Consider the following 24,727-nt stretch of genomic DNA (forward strand, 5'->3'; position numbering starts at 1 on the left):
ATGAATATGAATCATAATCATTATGCACAAATGTACTCTAAAGATGGGGAGTTTATCTTAAACATTAACTATGTGTGTGAATTAATAAGACTATTATAAAACCATTAGCATTCAGTGTATTTACCTACGTATGCTGCATACCTAAACTAAATTCGACAATTGTGCCTAATTACTATTCTTGTTGTGTGATCAAGCTGTGGTTCATTTTCCCTTGTAGTCATAATATTTATGAATTACAGTTTTTTCCTGTTAAAACTTCTGAATCCCCCTTTCCCACCCCCAGCTTTACATTTGCTCCTGTAGTTCTTCAAAATATAAAAAAAATACTGGTCAATTAACATATTGGGAAGCAAAAGATCAACAGATGCTTACAATTGTGTTAAAATAACATCGACTGGCACCTGTGAGCATACATGACCAAACCTTTGTCTTTTGTAGAGTATTAGATGAAGAAGGATGGCAGCGACTTCTGGGAGAGTCTTCCCTGAATCTTCTGCTGTTCTGCAGGACCCAGCAGAATCCCGGGTTCGAAATACAGAGGGGTGCAGGATTCACCTACCAGCCTTTGCCACCTTATGAACACGCACAGTCTGCTGCTTCTGGAAGAACTCCAAGTGACTGGAAAGGTAAGAAAACATACATAAAACAAACCCCGAAACCAAAATGAGGGGGTGGGTTGGTGATAAAAAAAGCAGTTTGTAGAGGACTTGGCAAACCAGGAGTTAAAATCAGCTAGCAGGTTAGTTGTTAAGGTTAGGGAAGCAAGTGCTCCAGGAGTGAGCAGTAGGGGTGTGCTGCAGGATGAGAGAAGGGCTCAGGGCCCAGCTGCCAGGGCAGGCACTTTGAGCAGCAACTTTTCCTCCTGCCCTGCTTCTCCCTGTCTCTCCTTTGACGCTTTCTGACAGAGCGACCAGAGCAGCAGACCCTGTGGGGTTATTGAGCTGATATGCCGGGGACTGGGCTGAAGCAAAAAAGACTGCGTTATTAGGACTGATTTGATGTGATCTCGGTGAAATGGCAAGGAGGGGTATCTAGGCACGGTGTTATTTTCAATGCTGTGCCTGAGCAGAGCGAGGAAGTTATGTGTTAACACAGGTTAGGTAGCACGTCTGACCTTCATTGTTCCCAGTGGAAACAGTGACAGTCTATTAGTCCTCCACAAGGGATATCACTGTCTCACAGCAGCTCTGAAAATCCCCCAGGACACTCCTGGAACAACAATAATTCAGCAAGAGTTCACACAACGTTAGAGCTCTGTGAAATGTTTGCAACAAATCTTGCCTGGATGGAGAGGGGGATGTGGTAGGAAAGGGGAGAGGGAGCATTTTGAATTCGGCTGCATTTGAGAGGAGACATTAACCTTTCAGGCAAGTCAGACCAGGTGGGAGTTTTGCAACAGGAAAATCTTGCTAATTCTCTTGAAATGAAATAGCCAAATAGATAAAAGAAGGTGGAAATTAGTTTTTTAGTTTAATCATACTTCTGAAGTAGAATATCAACCTCTAAATCTGAATTTTAAAGTGAAAGACAAAGAATTTAAACTAGGAAACTCGTAGGGGCTAAAAGCCAAAGAAACCAATTTTCAGCTGAACTCTTATGAAATGGAGTGACAGAGTTCTAATACAGCTCATAGAAAGTAGTAGTTGAATCAAAGTACAATTGCCTTTCATACACAAGTAATGCTATGCATAGGTAAGAATCTGTAGATTTTGACACACTGAGTGGCTGCTAAAATCTTTTCATATACTTTTAGAATAATAGGGTAGGAGCGAAGAAACTCCTAGAAATTTCTTAGACCTGGTCTTCTCATTTTCGGTTACACCCTCCTTCCCAAGACATTATGTCTTTCAAATTTTCATGTGCCCCTTGGCCTTTAAGAGTCTTTTGTGATGTTCCTGAAACGTAGCACAACCTGTCAGGGCTCCCAGAGGGAGGAATGGGCCCTGTGCATAGACATCCTCATCCAGGCGCCCTCGGAGGACTCCGGAATTCAGTAAAGATACCGCATGGGCGATGGTCAGGGGTAACCTCCACTTGCTGGTTTGGAGATCTTTTGATTTGGAGTCATATCTCAAGGCACAGAGTTACTCGATGTCACTAGGGCCCCTGGATGGCTTAATCCAGGCTTGATCGAAAGGATTAATAAATGAATTCTTGACTGAGCCTGCATGTGAAGTCTGTATTGGAGAAAGGCTTATTCTTTGGCCCAGCTCCAAGAGAAACTAATCATCATGAACTTCATGCAGATTTACGATTATTCTTTCTATGGAAAGGGTTAGGCCAGCACTCTCTGGCAGTAATGAAAAGCCTGCAGAAAAAGAGAAAGCCAAACATACGCAGAACAAACATTGTATATAGGTTTGTTTCTTTGAAATCCTTCCCTTGGATTGTCTACATTTGCACAGAAAACTGATGGAGGAGTACTATCATGTATTAAAGCAGATAGAATCGTTATGCTCATCTCAGCTCCAGGAGACAGAAATATCATACAGTCTTATTTTTTCGAGGGAGATGGTATCGTGAAATAAGGTGATAAGAAAGAATGTTACCGTGATAGTATGAAATATGTCCACTGGCTTCCTTCAGCACAGTAATCTTTTATGTTCAAACTATTACTCAAAGTACGGATTACTGAAATGCTGTTCTTCTGCGACACTCTCTTGGGTGATGATCTATGGAAGCCTGTAGAAGTCAGTGAAAAGAATTCTATCATTTCTGGTTGTTCCTTAAAAAAATGTTGCTAAAATAATATATCTGTTAAATTTCAGTACACATATATACATGTATTGGAAATGCAGTATAATCGCAGGGGGTTTAAAAGGTGCTGCTTAATAATCTCATTTCTAATAAACGTTTAGAATATGCAGAAAAAACTGAAAAATCACAACCTGCTCATCCAGGATTTTGGGCTTTCTTTTTTTTTTTTTTTATTAAAGCGGGTTGAAAATGGTTTTGTAATCTATTTCCAACACTGCATTTGCAGATATGCATGGATTTGTTAAGTTATCTCCTAATCATAGGATTTTGCTAAACAAGGTTGTGAAATAGTCATTAAAATGAAAACCAAAGCTCTGTCCCAGTTTTCCCCTGGTCTTGAGATAGCTTTTTGCTTTTTCTTTTTAATGCTAATTTTTTTTTTTTCCATTAAAACATGATTTTCCTGCCTCTTACACAAAATGGGTGTAATGGGGGGGGGGAGAGATAATACAGGGGCTGTAGAATTCTTTCATTTTCTAAAGCAACAGACCAGTGGTCTGTAAGATCCAGTATCTATCCCAAAAGAAGATTAAAATCCCTTGGCCAGCCGGGCAGCATAAGATGGCAGCAATTCCTCTGTGACCCTGGCACGTGATTAGTGTACTTCTAGAACCACGGGGACTGTTAATCCTTGTGACTTAAGCTAAATAGTCTAACTACAGATGTTACCGCTTTGAAGAGTCCGCATTATTAGGATCTCGTTAATGTGTGACATGGTTTATGAGCTCCATGATGTGCGGTCTGTGAGTGGGGGACACCAGGACAGGGGGGTGCCTCCCGCTGGTGGGGCTGTGTAAAGGCTGAGCTCCTTTTGTGCACGTGCGGTGAGGGTGAGCGTAAATCTCCTTAACACCGGAGAGTTAGGAAACTGCATGCTTCCAGCCTGGCCTTGCCTTAGAGGCAAAATGGGGTGTGTGGTTAAAGCACAGCAACTGCTAATTTTGTACTGCTGCTGGTAGTACTCCAGCTTCCTGGAGGTGGTTCATGCTGGTGTGGCCATTGTGGGGGCACCAGGCAGCCCTTTTCTCCTGCAAAAGCTCTTGCCCCAGCGTTGATGTTTGGCATAGTGTTCTGTGTAATCCAGAATAGCTGCAAGAGTGTTGAATAATAACTGGTGGAGGGGAAGGTGCTTAGTGATTGACAGTGGAGGAGGGTGGGCACTTCTCAAGTCCATCAGGACCCTCACCCTGAGTTTCAATGAGATGCTTTGGTGATGTGTCTGTTGGGAACAAGCTCCTTTGTGCTGCTTGGGTCCCCTCACCTAAGCGATTACGCCTACGCTGACGGCTGTGGCAGGTCTTCAGGTCTTGGCTATGTTTGATTGAAAGGGCAGATAGCAATTTAACCCCTGTTCCTCTGTCACAGGCAACAAATACTTGATGGTGGTGTGGGTGATCCCAGCCTGGGTATCGTTTCTCCTTGACATGAAATCTATTATCAACTCTTTGAAAGACAAATTTGATAAATTATAATAGCAGATACCACAGATAATACCCACATGAGTATATGTGTTCCAAGATATCTGTTTTTACCGTGTTGTAGCAGTATTTATGGATTTTGTATGCTCAGACCCACTGCTACCACCATGACAATGGAAACAGAAGCAGCCACTGTCCGTGGAACTGATGAGTCATTTCCTCCTATACTCAGGATAGGTGTTTATCTGACATCTTGTCACGGAAAATGAAGCAAGGTGGTGTTCCTGGTGTTGAGAGGAAGGAAAGAGACCTATTTATTCTGTCACCTTCTGTAACCTTTTCGGTCAATACGGATCACTTGCATTTCTTAAGATGCCGTGATAATACATTCCTGTTCACCTTCCTCAAAGAGATTCCTTCCTTGTCTCAGTGAAGCAACAGGTAATGATATGGTCACACTTATTAGATTTGTCTTTAGATGTTTGCATTCCACTGTTAACATATCATATAGGTATCTTCCCTCTTGAAAACAAGCAAAACGCCAAAGAATAGCACCACCCATGGTTTAACATCACAGGAGTCTCGAGGACGAAACCTCATTAATAACGTTTGCTTTCTTGGATGAATACATTTAACTATATGATTAGCCTGGGAAACTATGGGAGGCACAGCAACTCAAACCTAGTGTGTGAACCTCCCTCCTAAATGTCCTCACGAGTGCAGGCTGGAGCTGAGGTAGAAGAAGAGTTATTTAATGTGCAAGGACTCAGTAGGATTGTCCCAGGAGCCGGCACCCTTATTCTTTGCGATGCTCACCGTAGCGCTTGCTGAAATACAAATCAGTGGGAAGAGGGTATTGATTCCTTTCCTTCTGAAGTGGGGCTTGAGAGGGCCTTCTAATAAACTGACTACTCTGCTAAAAAACAATTCCCATGAAAGCATAATGCGGCCAAAGTTGAGAGGGCTAAAGATCAACTTGATAATAAATGATAGCTATATAACAGTCTAGGAAGAAGTTCTAAGGTTTTCCAACATTTTAATGGGGATAAGTGGCCTGTTAGGTAATTTTCCATTCTTGCCTTTTTTTGGCCAATTTGCCTGCCCTCTCCTCACATACTGCATTTTGGCCAGTTTCCCGAAGAGCCCGCTAGAAACTCAGCATGTACCGAAGTTCTGCAAACCAGATGACCATATAACAATGACTTTCCAGTTTCCATTGCATCTAGCTCTGACTACCTGTGGTACCAGCAAGATTATACTGGGTACCCAGCATGTCACCCCAGTCCCAGTGCACGGATGTTCTGTTGTCCTGTGGTTGTGTCAGGAGTTAAGGGATGAAGATACACTGTCTCTTTTGGTCTGCAAGCATGTAATTCCAACGAGCAGTATCCCCCACAGGGTAATAAACTCTTTAATAACAGTAATGTAGCAACCACAATAATGAAAAAAGTGATTACATTCTACATAAAAATATAAAAGCTCATTTGATCCTAAGGTCTCCGGAGGCACATTACCTGGACTTTTATTTAAAATATAACATCTCTTACATCTTATTCTGGTCCTTTGTTAACACTAATATAAAACACCAGTAAAATTGTCATTGGAGGAATTTAATAAGGAGTGGGTATGGCTCAGTGATCCATGCTGCTAATTCTGAGTCCTTCCATGAGTCTAATCTAGAAAAGCAGAAGATGCTCTGCTTGAGTGTTTCATTATTGTACCCCACTTTGCATACGCAAATGGAGTGAAGGCAGATAAGAAGATCCCTTCTTTAAAAATGGGGCTCTTCCCTCCCCTGAAATGGGAATGCCTCTATGAGAACATAAGTTTTATGAAATGTGAGAGTCCCTTCTTGTACTTTTACTTGTTCTTCATTCGTGATGATTTCTCTGAAAATCTGGACTAACTCCAGGGATCTAGAATGACACCAGGGGATTTTCTTCCATGTGTATGTCGGGGGATCTGAGAGCAGACACGAGCCAAACCCTACTCTGTAATCTGCCTTGCTCTATTTCTATTATATCTAATACTGGGAGGAAAGCAACCCTGCTAAATACTGCGTGCCTCCCAGGATAGATAGTATAGACGTTACTGACCCTGTGGGCAGACTTTGAAAGAATCTGAATTCCAGCGGCAATTTTTTGCCCTGTCCCTTCTTGTAATCTGTACAGTTGAGCAGAAATACATTCCGACTTTTTCCATTTCCTCCTTTTTCTTTCAGTACCACATTATTTCCTACAGAAGGCTCTAGCCTCTCCGTCATGTCACTGAGGAATTAGTCCCCTGCGCTGTAAGTAAGAGCGTATGGCAAGCCATTAGTCATCAGCCAACGCAATGGACACAGTTTTGTTCTAGAAAGTGTGCTGGCCGAGGGGGTGAATGGAAGGATGGGGTTTATAATAGGAATTATGTTCTCAAATCAGAGACATGTCTGAAGATTTAGAAAGTGCGTTAGCAAGTGAAGTCCATTAGCAAATCCCCCCGTGAGGTTTAGCAAGGGCGTTGTGGTGAACTTTGAGGTTGTGATGTAAAATAGGCTTCTATCTCCCTTTGTACAGAAACTTCCTGTGTTCTCAGAAGCCGGGGACCTACCTTTATTTCTAAGTGTGCAAATTGCTTTCTATCAAATGAAAGCAAACTAATTTAGGTAAAGAAACACATTGCTTCTCATTTTTCAAGTAGATTAATGTATTGATAGTCATCCCAGGAGCTCCCTTAAAAATTTGTGTGACCATTTAACGTCATCTCTACCTCCCCCTTGCACGACACAGTCCCTCCAGCTGCTGGTGAACACACGGAATATGTCATATATGTTGAAACCCTCCCTAGCCCTGTTCTTACTCCCATTCTTTGATCACATCCACTTCTTGTGTAACGAGATGTGTATGGTCAATCCCAGTTCTAGGGCAAGGATTGCCTCTTGGCTTTATAAGCACGTAAGTATGTAATGCAACAGGACTGGTGTTTCTAGGTGTTCCTGCAAGATAAATACATAATGGTAATCAAGGCAATAGACTGCCCTAAATGAATGTGATATAAGATGATGCCTTTTTAAAACAGTATCTAGCAAAGATCCTTTTACCTGAACAGCAGGGAAAAGTCCCTACAAAGAGAGAAGTCACGTCACATAGCTTTCTTGGGTTCTCTTCCATGGAGCTAACTGCAATATCTACCAAGATTTTAAACCACCTTTGTTTTTGAAGTGATGAGCCTCTTAGAAATAATATTGTGTGGGTAGCCCTAGTGAATAGGAATTGAGGGAGACACGTGCTACCATGCTTGTTCTCTTACTAGTCATTCACTGGAAATGCTCACAAAAGGAATAAAAAGTACATTTGCCTTGTTAATACAATTTGTATTACATATTCATAAAGCATTTTATAAAGCTCCCAAGGAAAAATTCAATTGTACTGAAAGCACATAATGGTAGAGCGGCCATACAGAAAACAGGCAGCATGTTACAGAATTAACTGCACAATGAATGAAATGCTATGTCTATAATAAACCCATTCAGATATAAATTATGGGAGAGTAGATGAAATGTTTGTTAAGCAATAAAGCTTGCAACCGTACATGTGAAATTGAATGGGATTTATCATAAAATATTGTGGAGGATACAGGCTGAATATGTGTTACAAATTGACTGAATTAAAAGTAATCCAAGGAAAGCAAGCTTTTGGGAGACTGAAAATTTTAGGAAATGAGTTCATAAGCTGTTTAGCTCTGACCCAAAGTCCCCTGGTGCCAAGAAAAAGAGGCAAGAAAATAAGAAAAGAATAATTTCTTAGAGGACCGCAGTTATGTTGTCTTAATTTTAACCTCCTAAATTTTGTCAAATAATCAGACTCCCTGTTGAACAAACAGCATCTCAGTGGAGTGGAGGGTAGAGAATTTGGCCCAGCAGTGTTTGGTTAGTATGATTTACAGTGGAAGATTTTTTTTCTTTTCCCTGAACTATTTATCTGAGTAAGGCTGTTGTACTGAGGGCAGGATAGATGATATTTTGGTTGGACGTTAAAGAGATATGTGGTATGTTTTCTCAAGAGACCTTACCAGATATCTCAACACAAACAACAGAGTTGCTAAAGAACACATTCTGTGGGATCCCATATGAAGCTTGACTGAAGCCCACTTCTCATAATTACACAGCCTATGCTTTTGCCCTTGTCATTTCCAAAAATTGAAAATATTTACAGTTATTACAACACGATGGAAATATTGTACTTATGAAAAACATCAACAAAAACGTACCAAAACCTTAGAATTAAACTTAAAATTCAAGTAGGTGTTTATGAGATAGGGAGATAAAAAGTGGGCAGGATAATTTCCAACCACAAATAACATTTGTATCTATGGAAACATAGGATAACCTAAGAAAAAGAGAGAAATCAGAGATGTAGAATCTGTGCCTGAGAGGGTTAAGAGCACTGTCCCTTTTCTTAAGCTTGCCTAGGTGCTTTTTAGGGCATCTCTCTCCTTTTTAAGCAGTGAAAAATGACCCTTTCTCAAAGTAGTTAAATGTATACAAAGAAGTCTGGAAACCAGAATACAAAGTGGTGTTTCTGTAGGGGCTTTAAGAGGGTTGTTGTGATTTACAGATGGAGGATCCTGCACGTAGGCTGAAGATGAGCGTAGCCAAGTGCCACAGACGTGGTTGACATGGTCCTTATGTGTCTGCTGGCCTTACGGTCCCTATTTCTGTGGGTGTGTTTCACTCTGGTGACATTCTGATAAGGTTTGTCAGACCGAAGGAGTCAATACGTAACTTCCCTCTGATTCACACACCTGACTAACCAGATGATTTCCTTTAATCCCTTTGACCATAGCACCTAACAGAATCCTTTTTGCTTTGCCTCTGCTTGCTGTTTAATAAATAAAGGGATTCCCCTCCTCAGAGCCCCATGTAAAAAGCACTTTGAGTTGTTATCCAGCAGCGTTTTAATTTCAAGAGGTAATGCTGAGCCATTTCTGTGGAATGGGAGCTGCTGGACCATTATTGCAGAGCTAAATATAAATACATGAGGAGAAATTAACTCAAGTGGACTCCATTTTGCTTCCCTGCTGAATGGATGTCGTTTCCCGTGTATAAGAGATTCTGTGGATTTTTTTGTTCCCTCTTTTCACTGGAAAAAAACACACTGAGTACAAACATGCATTGGCATCCCGCAGTGTATCAAGAGGGCTGGTAATCTTACCCTTTTAAGAAACGTGGCATGTGCCCAGCACTTTTGGATTGCATTGAATTCGTAGGAATAGGGGCTATGAAAACCCTCTTTTCTAGGGAGGAAGAAAAGGCTGTTAACTTGTCAGCCGGCATCTGAAAGGCCAAGGGTTCAAAGCTGCTCATCAGTGTTGGTTGACATTCCCCCTTAGTGCCTTTGGAAGCATCAAGTTTGCCAGTTATTGACTGCGTTGCTGAGTTATCTGTTGTATAAGCACAATTTCCATAAAGGACATAAGGCCAGGGACATGTTCACCATGCGTTTTAAGACATGGTTGATTTGATTTTCTCATTTCTTATTTTTTTCTCTAAACATATTTCTCACAAATAGTAAATTGTAACGATATTATTGATTGTGTTCTGCTCATGGAGCAATAGCATCTATTTGGCTTTTTTTTTTTTTTCTTAATGATTTGCTCAGAGGGTGGAAAGAACTAGAGGAGGTGAAATACCGTTGTCCCCTAGAGGTGAGGGCTTTCCGATCGAGATCAGCGACATGACAATACAAGATCTGTTAGCACCTTAACAGATCCCCTGAACGTGAAATCTTTCTCTGCATTTCAGTAAGAGATTCAGGACTTCACATCTAGACTTTAATATTGAAACATCATGTTTTTCTTCGATTAACAACTGAATTCCCACTCGATTTGAATAAATCTGGGGGAGAATTCTCTAGGAGCACAAGAATTGTAAAGGCAGTTGAGGGGAAAAATATGCAATGTATAATCTGCCCTGGCAAAGAAAATGCATCAGGTTTTGAAATGCTGAATGCAAGCAATTCAGCAGAAAGGGAATTGTGGACAGAAACACGGCATTCAGCTGGTAGAACAACAGTGAGGATGTCGCAGTCAATTCTGTCTTTGTACTGTTTACTTTATGTTATTGCAAGTGAAGAGGTAATATCACTCAATGAGGCAAATTTCATTCTTAGATGCATGCGCATAATTATCAGTGACCTTTTATATCTGAGAGAGAATTGATTTTGATGAGAGTTCTACCTCCTGCTCTTAGGGCAGGGTCTTGCCCAATTTGTTTTACATGCTCAACAGTCATTATTTGCATGAACCAATCATGGGGATTGGCTATTATTGATAGATCTTTCAGGAAATATGTCAAAGTTAGGTAAAAGTAAATAAAACATGAAAATATTGTGAACATGTTTTTTTTCTGATCAGATATGCGTTGCAGTAGCTCTTGCTAAAGCGGCAAAATCCAGCCAGCAGGATGCGATTGATATGAAAGGATTATTAAGAAAAGCAATTCAACAAACATGTTCTACACAGGGGAGTATTACTCAGGATAAACTAATCTGGAAAAATCAAAATCATTCTCCGACAAATATTTGTCTGTTGCAAGATGCGCCGACCTGAACCAAACCTTCCTCTAAGATTCATCAAAATGTTGTAGTAAAGTTTTGCTATTCTGAAACAGGTCTCACCCTGAGGAACTGCTAGGTTTTCTGACACATGGTAACAGGAGGTCAAAGGACTCTTATGACACACATATAATGCCCATTTAGCAGGTGGGAGAAACAGGGAGTGCTCAAGCTCATGTGTCCAGTAATTTTAGGTGTCATGATTAAACGCTGCGTCCTGCATCTCTGGAAGGATCTCTGTTGGGCACTGGAGGAGCTCTCAGCTTTCTGAGTCAGATGGAAGAGCTCTTTGTGTCTTCCTAAATGAAGGTCCAGATCATGGTCTGGATGGTTGACAGTAGTGTGGTTTGTGCCAGAATCTCCCCCTGGCTTTATGAAAAGCGGTAGGTGCTCTGCGCCTACATGTCTCTACTTGTTTATGCAAAAAAAAAATTGGCTCCCAAAATTAGCGAATGCTTTTCAAGAATTTTGTCCAAACAGTTTGCTGCAGTGAGTCAGTAGCAGAAGTATGAATTGAGCCCAGGGCTCCTCACTGCTGGCCCCATGCACTAACCACCAAGACCATTTACTTTTCTAGCCAGGGCCAGAGCGAAGATGTGAAAATACCACAGGCAAAATTTGTTTGAGTTTTTTGTTGTTTTTTTTTTTTTTCAAATTTTCCACTCAGTTTTGCAGACTCAGGAGGTTTGGTTAGTTCTCCATGTTGAGCAAGAGGATAATATTGGCTTTGCCATGGAGTTCTTCACTTCTAGGTGTATGAAAGATAAGCCTTTCCTCTTGCTTTCCCCACTGACCTCTGTTTGAAGGTGAGCAGAGATGTGTTTTGAGTTATTTTTCCTGTGAAGAAGTGGGTACAGAAAGAGGGGTGAGCAAGGAGGACTCGGTACTGAATCAGACCTCAACCTCTCCTTGGCAATGAGACCAAAGAGGATGGGGAGGCCAGGAACTGCACATGGTCGACAGTCCTGGTCTGGGCCGTTGATTACCTCCTCCGGTGATCCAGCCAGGGGATCAACGGGCCAGTTGTGCCCAGTCATTAAGGAAAGGCATGTCTGTAATTAATGGCAAAGGGCCTGATACAATAAAAGGCATGTCTGCCTTCTGCATTGCGAAGGCCACATAGGGCTGCGAACGACGCCAAAGAAAATCAATGTTAAGCAGCTTGTATGGATTTGTGCAGACCTATACAGTGCCAAAGTCCAGACATATTTCTCATTGAGCTGAGTCCTCATATGTTTTATTTATAATTTAATGCTAAAATTTATGAAGGAAATGCATGGCAGAGGGAGAACCCATAACCTTGTCATTTCTTTTCTTAAAGCAGCAGCTACTAGATCTGGGAAAGAATTATGTCCCTTTCCTTCTCTCTGACTCCCCAGCATAAAATGTAACGTGATAGAAATTTTTTTTCCCTCTGAGTTTGTTTTCACTGAACCGGCTGTACCGCTGAGTTGCCAGTTGCGTATCATGCAACAAGTTTTTATCAAAATCGCCAACTGCCAATCACTTGCTCTAAACTAAATCACCTCAGATGTTATTCATCAAGCATGCCATGTTACATTATAGACTTTCATAACTCAGACACTTAAGGTATGAAAGAAATTAATTGCCTGTATTATTTTCCATAAAAACAAATAAACAGCGCTAGGTGCCTTTTTAAAGTCAATTGGAGGATTGATTTTAAATCAAATTGTATTTCACAATAGTTCAAGCACTCACCACTAGAAGCTGTAATCTTGGGACTTTAAATATGGATACTGTAATTTCAGAATGTCACATGCTTTAAACATTTGTATTGAAATTTAAACCATTGCCGTAAGAAAATGAAAAGAGTATACATAAAAATGTATTAAACATGACAGCAACATTAACAGCTCTGTTCGGAGGGAGGAAGGATTTTAACAGAATACAGTATTTACTGGTCTCTTTTGTGTTGTTCCTTCGTGATGTCAGAATTGCATTTTCCCTGAAACTGTGGATCAGGCTTTTCCTCTTCTGACATCAGCCACGGTTGTATTACGAAGCTCAGATGAGACAAGAGGGTGCAGAATTTCTGCTGGCGTACATTCAACCAGGTCAGCACTGCAGAGCTGGCAGGGCTTAACTGAATTGTGCTGGAGACCTGAAAAAGAAGAGGCTGCCAGGGAAAGAACACAGGTCCCCGCAATGGAGAAGACCTAATGACAGGAGAACCTCAAAATGTTTTGTTCCATTAAGTTGCCAAGAACAGGTAGGAGTCCAAAACTCACACAAGGCTCCTGGGTAGGGATCCAAAAGTTGCATATATTTTCCTGTTCATTTGAATTACCCAAATGGCCTGGTTCAGCAGAATCTGAGCTGGGAGTCTCAGGGAAACGGCTGTCACATGAGATGTCTAGTTAAATTTAGTTAAACAGTTAAATATTACCACTTTTATAAGCAAAAGAAAAGAAACTCCACCTAATCCAAAACATCTCACATTTTCTTTAACGAAAACATTTGTTTCCTCTTTTATCCTTCCCCCCCCCCCCCCCCTTTTTGGTGCCATAAATATGTCAGTTGTTTAAAAGATGTGACTGCCCTTATAAATGTATGGAAGATAAGCTAGGTTGTAAAGGACTCAGGTTCATGAACTGTGTTTATACAGTCTATTGTTTAGTACTCATGAATAATTGATTCTTGTCCTTCCTGCACAAATATTCAATCAGATACCATTCAAATTGATAGCAGGTGTCTGATCTAGGAAAAAATGGCAACGGTCTTGGACTGGAGATGTGATTGTAATACAACTCAACTTCAGGCATGGAGCACAGAGGAGCGTCACACATTTCAAACGGGACCTGTTGAGAGAGAGAGAGAATTTCTAATTAAAACAGCACACCGTGTAATTGTCTGGTATGTTTTGGGTAATCAACCATCCCGAAGCACATTTGTTGCATTTTATTTTTATGTGTATATATGTGAAATGGAGAATGGATCATAATTTTTAAAAATTGCTTATTCTCATGAGGTGTGAGATTATGCAGAGAGAAGAGCACAGTTCTGTGTAGTCTGTAATTTTGTAGGATTCTTACATTCCCAATATTAAAAAACTGCCTATGATTTCCCCAGACCATGTGATGACCAGGAGACATAGAATAATTGCATTATGTGATATATTATTTAAGATCCAGTAAGAAGGTGCCTGTTCCTTAAAGCACAGATTCTTTTCAGATGAGTTACAACTTTCCACTACTGGAAGCTTCCTGTAAGTCACTTTATATACTGAAGGAAAACAAATTGTGCATAGAAAGAGAGCAGGGAGCAGGACCAGCTAGTGTATCCTTGAACCTTGGAGCAGTGCTCATTTCTTGCTCAGGGAGGTTTGTTGATGTGAGCAAAATTATGCCTGATATGGAAAGAGTAGCTGGAGTGTGCCAATAGATATATAACAGCAATTTTGCTCCTGGGCACATGAAAATAACTCTGAGGAGTCAGAGGTCCAATATGTTCCACCTAAAGCGAATACAAGTTTGGTCATTGAATTAGCCAAGACAAAAATCAGTTCTTAGTTGATATTAGGAAATATGGAGTATTTTCCATGTGTAATTAACTGATATTAATAGGAACTCTTTGGAAGAGCTCTTGAGCAAATATGTAAATGATGTAAATGCTCTTTTTTTTTTTTTTTTATGTCATTGTCATGCTGAAAATGTTCCTGTGGGAGGCTTCAGCCTTCTGAAGGGCGTGGAAGAGCAGGGAATTAGTGCATCAGCGCTCATGTGTTTTGCATCAAGGACCCAGAGCACTGGGCTGTGAAGAGGCAAAGTGCTTCTGTTCATTATCTTTGCTACCCTTGTGTATGGGTTTCTTTGCTGCGTTCTGGAAAGGTGTTTTTAGAGTTACTAGTTTTACTTCGTTGTGCCTCTTCCTTAACTCCCTTTCACCCCTTGAATTTAATGCTTAAAGATAGAAAATTGGAAACTCTGAAAATTATTTTGTTCTGGTTACCAGTGAAGACAGTTTGCTGTATTTCTTTATTTACAACACTTTATATTTTCATCCTCTTTCCTATCAAAATGGCTCTATAGGTGTAGAAAAGAGGTTCTGTTGTATAGCATTCATGTGCATTCAGTCTTTGACTGTACACATTTGACTAGCAACATGGAAAGATAATGTTGTTCACAGGTGGGATATGCTCCAGACCGTGATCATTAGATCAATGAACGGTCGGTCACGTGAGGGTAAGAGTTTTTTTTATAGTCCCATTGGATTTATACATTTGAACTAGACAGCTAGTAGTTGTCCCACATGCTTCAGCTCACTAGCTTTCATGTATTTCCAAAAAATTAATTCAGCCATGGAGTGTTAACTCTTAATATTTATTTGCACCTTAATTATGGCTGCCAGTTCTTGAGCGGCATTAAGTACCCTCCCCCATGTCCCTCTCAAAGACTCAGGTCTGTCTTACATCCCTCCATCCCCTTGATCCATCCAGTCCCCCAAGGCACGAGCATTTCGGAAAGTTGCAGCTTTCTGCTCAGAGCGGGGTGAGGGGGTGAGGTACAGCATCTGCCATCCTGGCTGCCAAAACCAAGGTGTGTTTGGGAGTGCTTTGCTCTTCTTGATCGAAAAGCCCTTTTTTGGCTTGGTTATTTGGGTAAAGTTTCTGTTCCGGAGTGGCATAAAATGTAAAAGTTCTCTTTCTTTTCTTTTTTGAATACTAAGCAACTGTCTGTTTCTGAAGGTTCAAACAAATGCTTTAGTTACGCTCTGTCTGCTCAGCACTCCAGCGCACAAAAACCGGTATTTTTAGGGAGTGCAGACCCTGAAGCCAGTAGCACACTAAAATGCTCAATCTGCCATAAATATTACCCTTCCCCTGACCTTCCTTCATTTTCCATGCTGGATTCCACTTCTGAATCTATTCATTTTGAATAGGCAGCAAAATCCTTCCCTGGAATAGACAACACAGATACACCTTGCCAGCTGTAGCAGTTCGTAATGTATATATTATTGAAATACTGGCAGTGGTCTCTGAAACCACAAACAGAATTAGTTGTACCCAGAGAAACATACTTTCTTTCAGTGGCTTGAGTAGCCAACAATTACTAAAAATATCCTCCTCCTTTCTATAATTTCAGAAGATAACATAGTATTTAGTGCACAAGTGACATAACACATGAATCAGCTCTTCATAAAGACTTCTTTTTCCCATGGCATGTTAAAAATATTCAGATGGGGCAGCACACAAAGGCAGCAATTTCTTTCTGTTCTTTATTAAGAGCATTTAATGCTTGCTAAAGGTTTCAAGTTGCCTTGAACTATTCATGGTGAATAGTTGAATTCACCATGCCTTCCACATGCCTTGAATATGCCTTCCACTATTAAAGTTTCTCTCCAGCAAACCTGAAACCCATCCGGCAACCACTTTACTTGCCTGCGTAACCTTAAGCACAGGAGTAACTGCGGTGATGTTTCTCACCCACTGCTAGAAACACAGCGGGGAAGTGGTGGCCAGGCTGGGACCAGATGGTTGGACTTGATGATCTTAAAGGTCCGTTCCAACCTAGACGATTCCACGATTCTAGATCCTTCGTGCTGGCTCTCAGTATTCTCTCCTGTTCCTTGGGCCACCAAGACAAAGACAGTGGTGTTGACTGAGGTGTGTCCTTAGTGTCCTTACCGTGGTGGCCCTGGGGGACTGCCAGTTGGGTGACACCGTGGGAGGAGTGCAGAGAAGGGTAATTCCCTCGCTACTCAAAAAATGGCATTTGCATTGTTTTTTCTCGCAGTCTCTGCACTCTGGAGTGGTGCAGGGCTTGTAAATTCTTGCTCGAATGAGTGTTCTGAAAGCTTTGAGGACTCTGAAAAGTTGTCAAATATACCAGTTTTTGAGTGTTTATGAAGGTATTCTTAAGTGATATGTATTTGCAGTAGTCAACCGCAACGTGAATGATACTCTGTGCACTCCAGGAGCAGCCAGGTTGGTGGAAGAGAATTGTTGGATAGAAGGAAGTGTCTTGGATCACTACAGTAATGAGCCTAAAACCAAAAGTTCTGGAGATCTAGTCTGTGCTGGTATTCCTTGGCTTGGAATTCTTCATGGTTTTGTTGCTAATAAGCCAGGGTTTGGTGGAGTCTTCCTTGCACTTTCTTGGTGAGATACAACTTTTATAGCAAACCCAATCTAATAACCAGCAGCTGCTGGGAGGAGTGACTCTGCTTCTCCAGCCCTTGGTTTCCCTGACCTCTCCTATCCCTTGAAGCTGCACACTCTGGCATCTGTAGGAAATGCTGTTTTTCCCCCCCATACTTAATTTTCTGATAATTTAACTCCCTGAATTTGCTCCTTTTTCACTGGAGGTGCACAAGAAGGAGGCAGATATATATGACCGAGTATGTGGGCACTGCCTTACCTAAAATGGGAAGCTTCACATACAGGTTTGCTTGGGGTTGGAAGTCAGGCAGCTCCTGTATAATCAAATTTAATTTTTAAGAATGTCTAACTGTTTAGTTGATAAGAATATTGTAAAAGATAGCATAAGATTGAAGTGATTTATTCTCAGCAAATCCATCTGACTTCGTTCTCTGAAAGACTAACTAGCCTGGGGAAAGGGGGAAGATGTTGCTGAGGTGTCTTGATTTCAGCTTTGGTTTTTGTCTCATGTAATGTCCTTGTGAAAAATTAGGAAAAAAAAAAAGTTCCAGTAGAGTGCATGGCTAAAGAACTGCCTTGGGCACCACAGTTTACATTTCAAGAAGGCATATTAAATTGAGTGGAGTGTGACAGGAAAATCTGAGATTTATAGAACATGACCTATGAAGAAAAGTTGTGGGAACTGATAAACCTACAGAGAAATCATCGTGATAGTCTTTCCAATATGAGAAAGTTACGCGAAGGCTGGTGCTTATTGTTCTCTCTCCACTTGAGGGAATTCAAAAGAAACCAATTTAATTTTCAGCCAAGATGCATTAGGATAACTGGGAGGAAAACTTTCAATTCCCCCTGTGGTTAGAGTAATGATGCAGGCTTCATCAGAGGGTTTCCAGAGCAGGGTAGACAGATGTTAGGGGGAGGTCTGGCACTACTAACGATTCAAAGGCTGGGGAGGTCCTATCTGGGCCTGTGTTATTACCTGTGAAGAGCGGCCCAAGAGGAAAGAGTCAAAGCTACTGCCAAGAGACTATGAATGGACAGTGGGTTTATCAGATGGTGATAAATAGCTCTTTCTTAGAGATGGGGGATGGTAGTACTTTCTAAAAAAATAGAGTTCTTCCATCGTGAATTGATGGTGATACATACATTGAAATATATATCTAGGAGAACACCATGTAAAATGTTATGAAGACTAGTGATAGTCTACCACGGACTCTATTTATATATTGTGATAATAACCCTGACTTCTTATTTTAAATGTCAGTTACACTGTGATCTAATAAAAGATTAGTGTTTTTTAAAGTAACTTTTACTAGACTCACATACAGTTTTAGTTCACATACAAATTTTTGTAGGCCTCCTGAGAACATATAATAATAGGACAGGAGAGAATGATGCAGAATTCATTTTAATTTGCTTGTCTTGGAATGCCCTTTGCTGTTTATATTACAAATTTCAATATACATCTCAGAGGATCAGAGCAAGTATAAATATCTATACCAATTTAAAAATGTACCATTTTTAGAAGCTGTCATATATTTTCTGGTAAGGCATGCTATTCATCATCTTCTGAGGACCATTTTTCTTAGAAATATGTAAAAATATATATACAGCTAATGTACAGGATCCCAAAAGCTGTAGTTGGGAACATAAATTAAGCCCAAAGTGCTCAATTTTCAATGTACCTTGCTTTTCTGCAGCACTTGGCTGCCTGGATCTCGGAGCACTTTCAGATTTGAATGAGGTGAGTTTCACAAAGTTCCAAAGAAGGTGATAGTTATTATTGGTTTTATGCCTATTATTTCATAACATCCTCCTCCAGAGAAAATGCTGCTATTAAGATTATTACCCACTTTGCTTCTGAAGCCCAGTCTGAAAATCTGGTTATGTGTCTAAGGCCACTTGAATGTTTATTCTCTTTCTTCCCTCTCCTCCTTACCTTCCGTCACTTTTCGTACTGACAAAGAGAAATACAAAAGCAGCAGTGGCTGGTCTCTAAGCTGGGTTTTCAATGAAAGCCAATGAGAATTAATTAATTCCTTGTTGTCATTCCTCTGCCATACACAATCCACATTTTCAGAGTGAGCATCCTTCACCCATGTTTATATAAAGTATAATTGTATATTGTGTCAATGCTTGCGGAGAAAGTACCGTTTCAAATACCTGTTTGGATGTCCAATATTCATAGCACATGGAAATGCTCTATCTACTCAGATTTAAGATACTGGAGCTGTAAAGCACACTTTGTCTTTTGGACAGACAGGATGGGGGCACTCCTAACAACCTGGCCACCACCTTCCAACAGCAGAACAACATCAGTATTATAATTTTTGGTATACAGAGATTTTAACAGTTCTTGATCACTCTTGATGAGTCTTTAGGTATTCTCAGTATCATACCCAGACAACATGTACTGAGGAATTAGGCAGTTGTAGGATATTACTTTGGTGTGCTGTCACTTGGCCATTCTCATTCCCACTTGCTCATCGGCAGCGACCTGTCTGCAGTCTCAGCTGAGTCGACTTTATAAGTTTGATCAATAACAATAAGCAGAAGCATGTGAAAGGAGTTATAAATTATTGGTAATGGTGGAGCTCAGGAATGCTGAACTTTTAGCTCATTTACTTAAACAGTTAAATATTGCCACTTTCGTAAGCTAAAAAAAAAGGAAACCTCACCTAATCCAAAAGGTCTCACATTTTCTTTAATAAAAGCATTTCTTTTCTCTTTTATCTCCCTTTTTTTTGTGTGCCATAAAGGTCACCCTTGGTGTGTCTGTTGAGATCCTCAGCAGCGAAAATGTATTAGAGCTGCTCCTAAGTAAATTAAATTGACTAAAACAGTGTCAAAAATGGCTGGCAGACGACTCCTGTTGGGTTATTTTATGCTATGCTACAGATTTTAAACAGTTAAGAAAACCAATTAGCATCAAGCAAGCGTACAATATCATTTTGTTCTGTAATTCTACCTGCCACTTTTTTATTTCCCATTTCATTCTCATCTTTCTTCATAATTGGATACAAAAATACTAAGCTGTAACTACTTGTGCGAAGAAAGATGAGAGACAGACCCTGAACAGATCAGCGTGTGTGTTAGAAGCCGTGCGTTGTGAAAATCCAAAATCAGTCGGAAAGTGATGATTCAACCAATAATGTACGGTATGATATATGTAACGAACTGGGAAGCTAGAAAGAGCTGAGTTGTGTGACTTAACTGCTCTAATAGACACTGTTTTACAGACCGATGCTTGAACATCTGTATTGGGTAGTTTCTGTTGAGGAAACAGCAGTAGCCATAAAATACTCAGCAATATCCTATATATAACAATGAAGGTTTGACGACAAGGACACCAGGTTATGTATTTCATTCTTTTGCTTTACTGAGAACTTGAACAACAACAAAAAGCAGGCGGACGAGCGACTGATGTAATGTCTCCTTTGACACAGATCGCATTCCAGCATTTTTAATAACTCATTTTCCCAAGGGTGGGGTGATGGGGATGCTTTAAATATTCCCTGATTATTTTTTTTAAAAAGACATGCTCCCAAATCTCTGATAGTCTCGGGCACTTCTTGCGAATAGTCCCCGAGCCCCTGGGGAGTTCAGCTCGCTGGCCAACTGAAGGGCAGCCATTGTCAACGTTACTGGTCTTCTGACGACAATCTGGAGAGGAGCAGATGCTGCTGATCTCACAGGGATGACTGAGCGGTGGAAAAGGGGTGGAGGAGCACCCATCTTCCCTGCTTTTAACTTTTCCAGCATGCTGTAGGCAACATAATTAGGGTGCATAGATGCTTGTCCTTTGCTCAGTGGGTTCCTTGGCACTGAATCCTTGGTTTATTTCTCACTGGCTTGAAGGTTAAAAACCCTGGATGATTTCAGTGGGTACTGCCACTCCAATAACCTACATATTTTTCACTTGTTAGATAAGTTGTCTTCAGAACTAATTTTTTGTTTTCATGTGTGGAAAGAGCAGGAAGGAAAAAGGTCCAATTTGTTTGTCTGATGCACTTTGAAACCCTCAAGGAATGAGGCTGAAGGCACTTGTTTACAGGCATCATTTCCCAAACAGGTTTGCTGTAAGTAATGTTTTCCTGGGAAGTGAAGTATTGTTGTGTGAAATTCTATTGTCCTGGCTCATTTCTGTAGTATATAACTGGTGGATTTCTGATTTTTCAAGGAAGGAAAAGACTTTCCTTATTTCTAATAGAAAAAAAGATATCCAACATTCTGTTTACAAATATCGAATATTAAAAGGAGTGTTTTGTACCTTGGCCAAACATAATAGGAGCATTTGATAAATTCTTATTATGTCCTTGTACTTTAATCAAATACTTCAACTATTTTTGGCTCCTGTTTCTGCAATTTTACTTCTGCTTCAGTAACTTGCGCTGCACTGTAAGGAGAAAAACCTTGTCCTTTCCCTGTCTTAGTTAATATCAGAGTTATTAAATCTACACAGCATACACAGCTCTACAATCAAAATTATATACATAATCATTAGCACCAAAAAGAAGATTATACAGTTGCAAGTATACTGTGTGCCTTGTGGGAGAGTGGGCGCTTGAAAACTGAGCAATTCCCACAGCCTTTTGTGCAGGAAAGTTGCTTTTTGGTGCTCCTGAGGAAACAAAAAGCTTGTGGGTCTCTCCTGATGGAGATTCCTGGAATGGCAAACCACACATTTCTTCATACAGTGGTATCAACAGCTGCATCTAGATTAGGGGCCGGGTGTGCTGCATCCTGCGTGCCACAGACCTGATCTTCTCCTTGCCCAAACCAGGAGTCCAACCCATGTCTCATCCCACCCTGCAGGTTTCTTTCTAAGGAGAAGCCAGGGCTCGCTGCGGTGGGGATGGTGGTGGCGTGAGCTCATGAACAGCAGGGGGTTGCTCCTCCTCACCCCTCCCCTGGATTCACAGAGATGTCATCACTGTAGCCAGTAGGATTCAGGAATGGAAGTCAACAGGGAAGTTATTATTGCATCCAGAGAAAATAAATCTGTGTGTCCTATTTCACAAATTAAGAGTCTTAAGTTCTACCATGTTCCTTCGGTTGCCACTTGGCAAATAGAAATGTTTGGTCTTACAAAGTGTGTTGATTTTGGTGGAATAGCTGCTCTCAAAAATTTAGCAGCTTAACAAGTATTTGAGTTGAATCGATGAGATTTTGCATCCCCCTCCCCCTTATATTGTATGGTGCTTGGGGGTGTCTTTCTGCATTTTCCATGACATCAGCCTCGATGTTTCTCTTGCTTCTTGGCTTGCAAGTATCTCTGGATCATTTCTGCTTTATTTAGAGCACTTCCCATCCATCCTTAAACTTCACCTCTGCCAGGGAGCTTCATGAGACTGAAGGAGGATATGCTTTCCCACCATCAGCGCGGAAACTGGTTTATCCCAAATCCATCTTTGGCTTTTCACAAACCTCTCTTCTGGGGTTGAAAGGAACGTCCAAATGATAAGTCTGCTCTTTGGTGATAAGATTTCCTTCTTTGTCTTTTCTTGTATTTTGAAGTGTCTAAACAAATTTAAATGAATTAAAGATAATAAAAAGAAACAATAACTTATGACCCACATCCAGATAGTCTGACTCTGCAATTGCTCATATATTTTCGGAGGTGATTTGCTTCTTCCAGGATTTCTTTGACTCTTTAGCCAGTAGTGTAAAGGGAGGGACAGACTGACATAGTTGTAGCCACAGCTCAAAGTCAGTGTAATTAATGTTATTTCATACGCAGCTTTTAATTCGAAGAACTTGAAGGGTAGAGTCCCAGTTTAACCAAAGTACATAAATATGTCCCTAACTCAAGTGTGCGAAGTCAGGGGGCAGCTGGCAGAGTTAAGGTTAAGAATGTACTTCAGTGTTTTTCTGAACTAGGGAGCGCTCTTTTTCCCTCATAATATAATATTTTGCACAACCCAAACATGTAGGTCAAGAGGCCAGAAAATTAGCACAAGCTGTAAGACCCTTGTAAAGGGGCGGAGGGTGAGTGAAAACAAAACCTAAAGCCATTCATACATTTTAAACGGTTTCCCATCCCTCCATTCATGCAATGATACAGAACAGCTGGTCATGAAACCTGGCTGCATATTTGTTAAATGGGAACAGATTACTAAATCAAATTTGTTGACCAATTTTCAAGTATGTGGCCTTGAGATATTATTAAAAAAAAAAAAAAAAAGAAAAGAAAAAGGTTTGCATTGCCTAAAGAGGAGGGGGTAACAGGCCAGTGGTATGAACATTTCATGCTGGTGGGATTTGGCAGGGGGGAAGGGAATCTAATCGCTAACTTTGTGTGAGTACCCAGCTAAAACCTCAGGGAATTTTATATAGTGCATGTTGTCAGTATTTTAATCATCCACAGCTGTCAAAACTCTTGTAACCCGCCTCTTCTATTTAAAATGTGTCTTCTAGGCATAAAATAATTAAAGGTGCAGGACCATAAGGTAGGCTCAGAGCCGCTGCAATGTGACAAAACTCCACATATGAAAGGCATTATTTCAGGAAGTTTTAAATATAAATTTTGTTTTGTCAGAAGGCTGCAGGGCACACATTTTCTATACTGTCAAGCTTGATAGTAACAATATTTATATTTCAAATAAAAAGATTAAATTGCAGTCTTATGTGTTTCTGGTTTTCACATAGTTTTTACCAGTGTATCATAGTGTTCCATATCAGTGTGTCATCGAAACTTTTTTTTTTGCTGACACCAGTTTTGCTTTATTGTAATATTAAGTCTTGTACTGTCAGTCCCTGAATTGAAATAATGAGGGCAGACAGTAGTTTAGTTGACTAGCCTATATCTTCCCTTTCCTCACCCCCCCCTAAATAAACCTGAAAACAACACAAAATAAAAATGAATTCGTTCAGTTCGGCAATTGTAAAGACGGAGATTTGGAGGCCGTTAATATAAAATGTCTTTGTGTGTGTGCACACACACACTTGTGCGTGCTCGTGCAATCTCTGGCTTTGCTCTGTGCCGTCCTGCAGTTCAAGACCCCACCTTGCAAACCCTTGTTGGTGTGCCTACCAAAACGCATGTCTACCTTCCAAAAGGATTAAAGCTTAGTGTGAAAATACAGATGGGAGAGGAGGAGAGGGCAGCGTAATTTATGACTATTTTGATCTTCTCTATTTGTTTGTTTTTAAATATTAAAAGACCTAACCCAAAGAATGAGTGTTGGGGTCGTTTTGAGCTGTCTGGTTGGCAAACCTCTTGTGCCACTGCTCGTTGGCTGTTATTTGTGAACTTTCTGTTAATGCCCATAGGCCATTCGTTCTTCATTGTTTGGAGCTTTGCAGTCCCATCAGCTTGAGTCCTGGGATTGGGCTGGTGTCGTCTGTGCAGCATCAGGGCTTGACAGGACAATGGGGAGAAATGAGAAGAGGTTCTGACTCAGGCTCGTGTTGGAGCTGCCAATTGGGAGTCCCCTACCCTGCCAGCTGGGGCTGGGTTTGCTCCTTTTCGGTTGAAATGTGAACATTTCATCACAACCCCTTTGTGGCAGTTTGGACCCGGCAAAGACTTCTCTGTGCAAATTCCCCTGGTTTTACCATCTGCCTGATGGGGAGGATTTTTCCCCCAGAGTCGGATGGTGCCGGCTGATGTGTAACAACTTCTCTGACCATGATGCGTTTGATGAACTGGGTTAATCAGAAAAGCAATTAAAAATTTGGGTGTTACAGAAACTATTCCAGAATTGCTATCAGCTTAGGCGTGATAAGAGCTTGATTCTTCTCTCCATGTTGCTGCTCAGCGGCGCTTCTTTCTGTCACTGTAAGCCTTTGGTCTGTCATTTGGCCAGTCGTGATTTTACAATAATCAAAATAAAAGT

The sequence above is a fragment of the Numenius arquata genome, chromosome 13 (genome assembly GCF_964106895.1).
Source record: "Numenius arquata chromosome 13, bNumArq3.hap1.1, whole genome shotgun sequence".
In the NCBI taxonomy this organism is placed as follows: domain Eukaryota; kingdom Metazoa; phylum Chordata; class Aves; order Charadriiformes; family Scolopacidae; genus Numenius; species Numenius arquata.